Consider the following 10239-nt stretch of genomic DNA (forward strand, 5'->3'; position numbering starts at 1 on the left):
TGTCTGTCTGGAAGATTAGCTGTGCATTAACTACGTAATTTATGTATGAGGGCACATATTATGACCTGAGCTTCTTTCCACAGATTGCCATGCCACATCCCATTTATCGTGAATGGCTGGTTGAGTCCCCCCAGAGCAACTCTTCCACAGGCCAAGAAAACAGAGCTCAGACACAAATGATTGCTCCTCTCATCCAAACAAAGCCATAATGAGGAGTGTTAGGAAGAAACAGTAATACAGCAGTGACAATAAGGGACATTTTATCTTTCACCCCTGATCTTTGTAGCGAACAGGAAAACATTCTGAAAAATTACATTTGAAGAATTGCTTGTCATTTCAACATGGGTGCTGTGTCACTGAGAAAAGAAGTTGCCAATGCAAACAATATTTTATCTATCGCTGACTTTAAGTGAATCAATAAGCTACATTTCAAAGAATGGGACATTTTTTTGCTGAAAGGAAATTCATGAATTTTTTTGAAAGAAAACCAAAATTTCAAGCAAGTCGAGTCAAATCATTACTTGGTTTAATCAATAAATTATATAATTAATCAATCATCAATCAATCATATCTATCCCTAGAGAGCAATTAGAGGCACAGAGAGTAACTTAATTGCAGTCACAAATAAAAATCCATAAAAACATTAAATTCACTTAATCCTACATAACTCATGTTTTAACCACTGTGATAACACCATGCTGGAGAAAGAAGGGGTCAGAGTTTGACAGAGGAAATACTGAAGAAATAAATGTAGACGTCTTTCTTTAACTTCTACAACCAACACAGCTTAGCCTGCGCCCCAAGGAAAGCCACTCAAAAGATGTAATGAAAACATGAGCAGGGTCTCTGAGAAGCCTGTGGGCATCTGCTGGTCACAAAGCGCAGGAAAAGATCTTCGTAGCTGACTGATGGTTTTAGAACATAGATTTGTAACTCTGTTCAACCGTGATTGGTAAAGGACAAAGACAGTATACAACCAACAATTATATGAAAATGGAAGAATACTCTCAAAGGCTTGATAAAATGCCACCATATTGTTTTTGCTGACATCAAAAGTCCCTAATTTCCTTTAAATATATTGCCTTTGGTGGCAATTTTTCAAGAGCTCTCCAGTGTTATTTGAAATTTTAAGCAGTTCACGGAAGATGGTTCCCCGATATTTATACTCATGACCGACCCTCACAGGCTCATTCTTTATTGTAGAGAGTTCTGCCTCTGCCATTTGTCTCTGAAAAAGTCACAATTATGTCCTCAGTTTTATTTATATTTCGCTCTAAATGGGAATCAATGTGAATTTCTGCAGAGAAGGAGGATGACCTAACGATAGAGCAGTGAGCAAAGAAAGTGACACAGCATCGTCAGCAAACTTAACCAAGTAACTATTTGGTTGAGTTGATCGACAATCATCTGTATACAGATACCATAACCCTAACCTTATACAAAAGGGGTGATAAAAGCCAGTAGATGTGTGAGCAACATCTGACAATTTACTATCCACTAACACTCTCTGTGACCTCCTTGTGAGGATGCTGACGATCCACAAAACAAGATGATGGTCTAGATGGAAGTGCAAGAATGTCAGGCAGCACGGTGTTGAAAGCAAAGGAAAAATCGGCAAACAAGAGGCTGGCAATTGTGTTTGGCGACTGTGGATGGTGTCTATAATGAAAATCCACACCCCTACCACACCTGTAAGTGAATTGCAGAGGGTCAATCATAGGGCCTACAATTCCATTTTAAAGCTCTTGACAATCCACTCCAGGGTCCTCGTCTCTAGGAATGTTAAAGCCACTGGTCTTAAGTCACTTAGGACCTCTGCAGAGCCCTTCTTAGGGATTGGGAGCACAGTTGACTGTTTCAACAGACCTGGCACTGTTCTGCTATTAATAGAGTTCTGGAAGAACCGCTTGAAGAACTTTCCCAGCTGCTCAGCACAATGTCTCAAGGTTTGTTCACAGATGTTATCAGGTCCAGGGAATGTGCCAACTTTAGTTGTAAATCAAGTCATACAGTTTCTTACTGTGTGAACCGAGGTAAGAAAACAGAAACATCTTCTGCCTAGCCACAATATTGGGAGAGGCGCAGTTGGGGGACTCGAATCATATGGCTTGGACTCAAGTGGACTTGACTTGAACTGGCATTTTTGAGACTCAACCTCTCATTGACTTGAACTCAATGACTTAATTCATTCTGTTTATGTTTGACAATATTATTTATACAGTGTGTCATTTGTTTTTTATTTTTTAAGAAAAGTTATTTGTTTTGTGTGGTTGTGTGCAACTACCGCAACGACGGCCACAAAAACGGGATGAGGGTGTGTGAACTGATCGAGCCAACACGGCCTGTACCGATGTACTACCACACCATCAATGACTGGTCACAATTTGATTTATCGAATGCGACAGTCAGAAATGTCTAGGATTCTTTAACCTTGGCTAAGGTTAGGGCCATTGGAGGTTGTTTTTGTTGGAAGTACACGTGTGCCTTTATCGGTGAGTAATGGAGAAGTTATTGGCTGGAGGGAAGTCAGCCCTGGCTTTTCGATTGTATAGATAAAAGCAACGTGGCAAAATGAGAGCAGTAGCTGATTGAACCGAGCAGGTCTAAGCCATAAAAGGCAAAATGAAGACTAATGGGCATATGATTGGCCAGGAGGCGACACAAATGAGAGACCTATGCTGACTGGACATCGACTAATGACAATTCCATTCCACAATCAGGCAATTCACCCACTGAGAAGATCACTGGCCTTTTGGTAAAGCAGTGATGAACATCGATCACACTGCCAGATATCATAGAAACACACACACAAAATAAATATAATTTCTGTTACAAGAGCAATATTTGATGGGAAATTGCAGTGATTAAATGAAACACAGCAAGCAAAAAAAAAAAAAGCTTAGCAACAGAAAGAAAATCGATGGTAATTATTAGCACAGCACTGAGGAACATAATTACACATAATGTATTGTATTGTATGTACTGCTATAGAGTAGTCAGTCAAGACATGTTTCTTAATAGCGTCATGTCTGAAAGACTTCCTGTGACTCCTAAGAGCAGAGCTGGGCAACGATGGCCGGCAGTCTTTTTGCAAACTGCTTCATTCAATGCTCCAAGGCACTTTCTGTCAAAAACAGCCACTGACTGTCAAACCTTGTAATGCTCTCAGATTAATTGGATGTGCTTTTCCAAGCACTTTGGTTTGATAGAGGTCCTGTAGCCTCCTTTTAATGGCAGCAATGCCATTTCTATACTGCTTTAAGTTACATTTTACTATGAAAAGATAAAATTGCCGGTTGAGCCATTTAGTGGCTCTTTGATTGACAGTCCACTCTTAGTTTTTCTTTACATACGACAAGGCCAGGGAACATTAATGTGACACACTCAAAAATGTGGGCACATTTATTTTGTTGATCGGAGCAATTATTCTTTTCCCAGCAGAATATATTTATATAAAAAGAGCAAAACAGAGGTTATTTTATCCATTATATATATTTTAATTAATCGGTTATTGGAATTCTTTATTCTTCATTATTACCATTAATGATATTCATTTAAGAGAAGAAAGTGACCATGTTAAGCATTTCTCATAATAATTGAGAAATAGATCAATATCAATATATACATTTTAGTTCTACAAATATCTGCCAGTGTACAGTTCTTCAAATGATCACTACTGGAACATTCCTGGGAAATAACAAATGTCCCATCACTGCTGAGCTCTTTATTGAACAAGCCTGCGGGCTACTCAAATGATCCTTGCGGGCTACCTGGTGCCTGCGGGCACCGTGTTGGTGACTCCTGCTGTCGGCTTTATCTTGCATCTGTCATGTACTACCTAGTAAATTGTCCTTCTTAAAAGAAGTAGTGCTCAACTGATCTTTCTTCTAGCTTCCCAGGTATTAATCGAATTGCTGTTTTTCTGTACATTTTCAAGAAATGTAAGTAAATTGTCCTTCTTTAAGAAAGTAGTGTTCAACTCTTCTTTCTTCTCGCTCCCCAGGTATTAATCGCATTCTTGTTTTTTGTGCATTTTCAGGAAATGTAAGTAAATTGTCCTTCCTTGAGGAATTAGTGCTCAACTGTTCTTTCTTCTAGCTTCCCAGGTATTAATTGCATTGCTGTTTTTTTGGGGGTGTGTAAGCGGAAAAGGAAGCTGACAACGTGGAGCACAGAAGTATGGCAATCTTTGTCCCTGGGAAAGAGGATTATTTGGGATTATTTGCACCCTCCCAAAGACAAGACGTTGATGGAACACTTGGGTCATGAACAAGTTTCCCAGGGTGTATCTCACTGAGCACCAAAGGCTTGCAAGTGTGTGCGTACGAAGCAAATGTTTTTTTTTTTTTGGTCAGGGTTCCTTCAAGGTCAGGCCCAAATAGTTCATTCAACAGTAAAAGGCTTTATTAAGGGATTTGTTGTGAGTATGAAGTCAGTCCCAAGAAAATGCTATTGAGCCTTAGTTAAAACATATTTCAATTAAAAAAACAAAAACACAAACAAATAAAATAAATAAATAATAAGATAAATAAGAAAACATTGTTGACAGCTTGCGAGTGTATGCAAACTCTAAGGTGAACCCTAAGTGAGTTACAGACCTTATTAAGCTCTTTTTTTTTTTTTTTTTTTTACAATTTTTAAAATGTCTTTGGTTCTTTTGTTTTTAAATGTGGCCCTTGCCTTGTCTATCATTTCAAATATATTAGATTTCAGTTTAATGACAATAAATCTTTTTTATTAGGCAATATGGCATTTATTTTTTAAATTATACACTTTGTTCAAACATACAAACTTGGTATACTTAAAGGAAAATCTTTCATTTTAAACTTAAAGTATTCTTTACAATATGTACTACTTCGTCCAATTTAAATATCTGAAATTAGGACATACAAATTGGTTTGCTTTGCCGAATAAATAAAAATACTTGAAGACAAATTTTTCACATAACACCAAATTAATATTTTTAATTGAGCATAGCCTAAATATTGACTGTGATGGAATATTGTTCTGGATGAATAAGAATATCCCCAAGCGTTTTAAGAATACATTATGACTGCTTTGTAACCAAGGACCAGCTGTACAAAATGTTATACTAAAATACATGATAAAATACATATTGTAACATAGACACCTTTACTTGAGACTGTCATTTCTTTCAGATCATTCCCTACTGAGGACACCGGTGCTAATTAGTGGGACTTGTTTTAATTGTTTGTTTGACTTATTTTCCGAGTATGCCATTTCCAGTTGTTGGATTATTTACATGTGTAAATCACAGACATAACAACCTTGGCTGATATAATGGAATCACGGGTGCAATAAAAGCACATACAGAAGATTTTTTTTGTCTGGCCCTGAGTGCAATTCAAAAGTAGATTTCATTTTGCTGCATATAACATAAAATAAGAATGTGTTCTACAGTTGTTTCCATTCTGTTTGATGACAGGCTAGTTATATCTCTTTTATTAGGCACCTATCCTCTGCGATAGGTCAGATGGGAATGCATGCTGCAGGTTTTTATTACTCTGCAGTGCTCGGATTGGGTTGGGCCCACTGCATACTAGCCACAGGGATCCAGCTCAGCTGTCAGAGAATAGACATGAATATGCCATCCTGTGGGGAACAAGTCAGATTCAGACTGATTGTAACATCAACATATTTGGTATTCAACCAGTCATCTGTAATATACATAAAGCTTCTTTTTTTAGTGATCGTAATGTCAGCCGGTTGTTTTAAAACTAGACCCCCTTTTCCATTTGATCCAGTACTACAAAAATTGCAAAGATCCTTCAAATCTACCGTAAATCAGATGGCCTCAATGCTACCCCATCGAGGACAAGACTTAGCGAAAATAAATAGTTGCAGAATTTTGTGTTTTAAGTTTGAAAAAAGGCTTAACATCTTGCACCAGCAAAGAAATTACTCCTTTGAGCGTGTGTGATGAATGACTTCTGTGGGCTAAAATTTAAAGAGCACTCGTTTCTGGTAGGGAACAATGTACCATAAATCCCACCTACACTTCCCCACTTTTCAGAAGACATTTTATCTAATTCTCTGGTGCTTTCTCAGCTGATTAAAATGCACTCACAAGCAGACACTGCTCCATTGCTTCTGTTTCTTTCCTCTTAGTGTGTCTCATCCAATATTCTAACTTTATTTTGTTCCCTCTTGTTGGTCACTCATATCTTCCATTTTATCCTTGGTTGGCTTATTCTTCTACTCACCAACATCCCATTTCAACAATCATGTAAATTGACTCAATGCTGAACTAACATTGCACAATTCTGCTGCATCTGTGTGCAAAAATTTGGGAAGGGGGAATTTTGGTTGTTTTTCGAGAGCCAGTTCTTGAGGCTTGCCTTCCAAATATAGTCAATTCTTTTGGTTCCCGACTGGCTCCCCAAGTGCACTAATGAATTTATTAGGTGTAAAATTGATGTATATTAAAAAAATAGTCTACATTTAATATGCATCATTTCTACAGATCAGTTATTCTTCAACTTTTTACTCCAACTACCATCCCAAAAAATAACTGGCTCATCCAGCTCACTGCTAATGTGTGCATCGGATGACAAAATAAAAGGGCCAGCGACAAGGTAGTCACGTTTATTTTCCGAACTTTGTCGCTCCAGACATGGGGCAATGAGCAATCTCAAAAGACACAAACGCTTACTTTGAGATTTAAACATTTTATGGAGCGAGACACTAATTTCTGTAGATAGTAGGACATTCCAGTGCACCTCAAAAGAGAAAATGCTGTGAAACCTTATAACTTCTGTTTAAAGAAGAGAGGGGGCCCTATGGAGACAATATAAGGAACGTTTATAATACATCTTATATTCATCAACTCATCTATATTTACATCAATTTTGGAGGGACGTCCAAATCCATCACGTGGTATATGGTAATTGTATCCAATCATAATAATACCCTTTGCATTTGTTCAACATTTGATTTTGAATGGCAATCAAGTGTATGCAAAACCATTGTTTGGTTGTTGAAATTGCTATCTATAATGTATCAGCACTGTTTGCATAATACATGAGAATGGCATTACGGTGTGCTCAAGGACAGCATATTTAACAAATGGCACATTGAGAATTTTTCCAACTGCCTGGATTGTTAAATAGAGTGTGAGAAAGTGTATGAAAATAGTGGGCACTTACTGCATTTAGCACATCTTTACAATGTCACCTCATTACTCCATTAAGGGTGCTGAGCGAGGTGGGAGTAGAGGGGTGAGGCATCAAGAATTCCTTGGGCTCTGGTCAAAATGTGTCGAAAATGGCTTGTTCACTGAGGAAAATTAGAGTCATTTATAATCAACCTTATTGTGTACCAAAAGCCTAATGGAAAAATTTATCATCAAATTCTTCATAGTTTGGTTAATAAATTATTTAAAGCGTTTAGCTGTCCCTCGGCTCATTGAACAAAGCAGCCATTCTCAGAAGGCTGCTTCACTTAATTTCATTGGTAACATCAGGCACAATTTGAAGTCTAAAAACAACATGACAAATGCCCACATAAACCAACATTGTTTCATTCTGAGAGATTGGGACAATATGCAGCGAAGCACCCAAACTTTTTTTTTCTTTAAATCAACACAAACCACAATTTTTCTCATTCTGCCTGTTTTTTCTTGTAATTTACATTCAAAGATTAGAATGATGGGTGATGGAAAGACAAACATCAATGAACCAGTGTAAGAAAACCAACACTGGTTAATCAATAGGTTAATCAATAAAGAAACATATATTTTTTTCTTCCCTTGTGAATTCAAGCTAGCATTTGCTGGGAAACTTTACTATTAATGTCAAAAGTGGATCGAGACAGTGGACTAGACAACAATAAAATAGTCTGTTGAATGTGTTCTTCTAATGAGATATGACCTGGCAGGAATGCACTTAGACAGCAGGCACGTTTGTGCTGGAGGCAAAATGTGTTTTAAATTATGTTCTCTAAATAGACTATTCAAAAAGCACTCATAAAGAGACGTCATTCCATAGTTGCACTGTCCAACTGAACTGACCTTTTAAACCAAATGGACCCAGGATAATTGCTTTATGTGATGTGCGTGGAACAACAAAACAAAGTCAAAGCACAAGCAACAATGAACAGGCCCTCGCATTCCCTTTGTTCGTGGTGAAATAAATTGAATATTGCTCTTCTAACATTGGATGGCATATGGAAAGAATCTTTGCAAATGTGAGTGAATTTCCAATGTAATTTGTCAAACTGCAACCGCTAGAACTGATCCAAAATCGTTGCTTCAAACAGTAGCGCTGAGTGGTGGTTCAGCAATAGCAGGATAGCAGCATATGTAGCCACAAATATTCTGCAATTCCTTCTCAAAACAATAACACTGCATCTAAAAAAAATTACGACTCCAAACTATTATTCATTAGCCAACCATTATTTTCACAGGGAAGTAATCTGAGCGACTCATAAATTACACAACCTATTGCGATTGATTTCATTTTCCAAAAAATATAGGAATGTGAAGTGTCAGTTACACAGAGGTTAAGAACTTCCCCAGTTGTAAGCTGCTGCAGAACAAAGTAAATATGTTTTCTGTCCGTGGAGAGAACTGCACGATTGCTCCACTGTAATGGATGCTGTGTGGGCTTCAGGCCTGCCTGCAGCTACATGCTTCCACTGCTGAAATTTAGACTTTGAAAGCACAGGAATGGATTTTTCTTTGGAGTAAAGCAAAGACTTTCACAGACTATAGGATTATGATTGCTACAGGGCTGTTTTGGACACTTAGGCGTAATGAAACAAGTTAAGCAGCCGCGGGAAATATAGAATACGGCGGCAAATCAAGCCAACACCCGACATAAAAATACATTACATTGGTTTTTGGGTAGGACTGAAAAAAATGCGCCATAAAGTGGATCTCATTTGCATATATCCAAAGTCGGAGTCTTACAAAACTAGAATTATGGCATTCTCAAATCAGACGCTGATAAATAAAATAAACAATGTTCTAATTACAGTGCAGGGTCAAGTGAGCAGCTGAAATAAATTATTCCAAGTAAAAAATAAAATGTGTGGAGGGTAAAAAGCAAATTAAGACAAGACTTTACATGCTGTGATCCAATTCTGTTTGTGATCCACTATGATCTAATTCAATCGCCCCAACCCCATCCTACCTTTGTATCAATATCTACAAGGTAACCCAATTCGGTCAAATGATGCTGTGCACATTCAAGTTTTACTGTCTCATGTGTGCTTCTATTCATTCTTTAAACAATGCCCATGACTGAGATGACTGCCATGACTGGCAATCAAGAATAAATTATAGTCTGCCAAATCCAACAGCTAAGTGACCACATTGCTGTGTACACAGTTTATCGCTGAGCTGTACTTTTGCTGAAACTGAGTTAAAATCCAATTAAATTTTAAATACAAATCCAACATTGCAAGTCTGGTCTCCTCTTATCTCCTCCTGTAATTGTCTTTTGGATGTACTGAGCTGTGATTGCATCCATCATCATCCTCAATGATGCGGCTGCACCAAACCCTCTGAATATGCAGTTACAACAATTGACCTACAATAATAAATGCCAGTCATAAGACCATTTTACAGCAAGTGCAACATGTTAAACTCATCAATGACAAGAGCATATTATACGTGCATAATACATTTAGTTTTTTGTTTCTGTGTTAACTGTGGTTGAAACAAACCTGTGGCATTTGCTCACGTGAATGATGTTTGAGCCCCAAGTTTAATAGATTAAATCCTCTCTTCAACACAAAATTGATGGTATTTTATATTATGGGCTGTTTAGTTTTACTGCATTAGCTCAATCCGGTTTGGACAAATATATTGCAGTGCATTTAGCCATTGTTAACAGCACTAAGCCTAATGCCTATATATGGCTTCTTGCCAATTTCATTTGTTTACTGAGGGACAAGCTGTTAAGAGGCTGCTTTCTCACAAATATATTTGGACGATATATTTGGAGTCGAATGGAATTAATGGTTCTTGCTTGGAGAATTGATTTGGGTGTGAGTTTTGAGAAAAACATATTTGATCTCTCATAATCTTTCTCCGATAACGTGTTTTTAAATGTCAAACATCACAAAGTATATGTGCATGAGTTTGCCTCTCTTCTTGGCACCTGGCTTTCAGTGCTGTTCTTCCTGTTTACGGCTAGTCTATAATTTTGATAGGTGCATTTTTTCCATTCAGAATATTTGTATTGGTGTGTCAGAAATCTGTTGCGCTACAAATGT

This window comes from Syngnathus acus, chromosome 16, assembly GCF_901709675.1.
Source record: "Syngnathus acus chromosome 16, fSynAcu1.2, whole genome shotgun sequence".
Classification (NCBI taxonomy): Eukaryota; Metazoa; Chordata; class Actinopteri; order Syngnathiformes; family Syngnathidae; genus Syngnathus; species Syngnathus acus.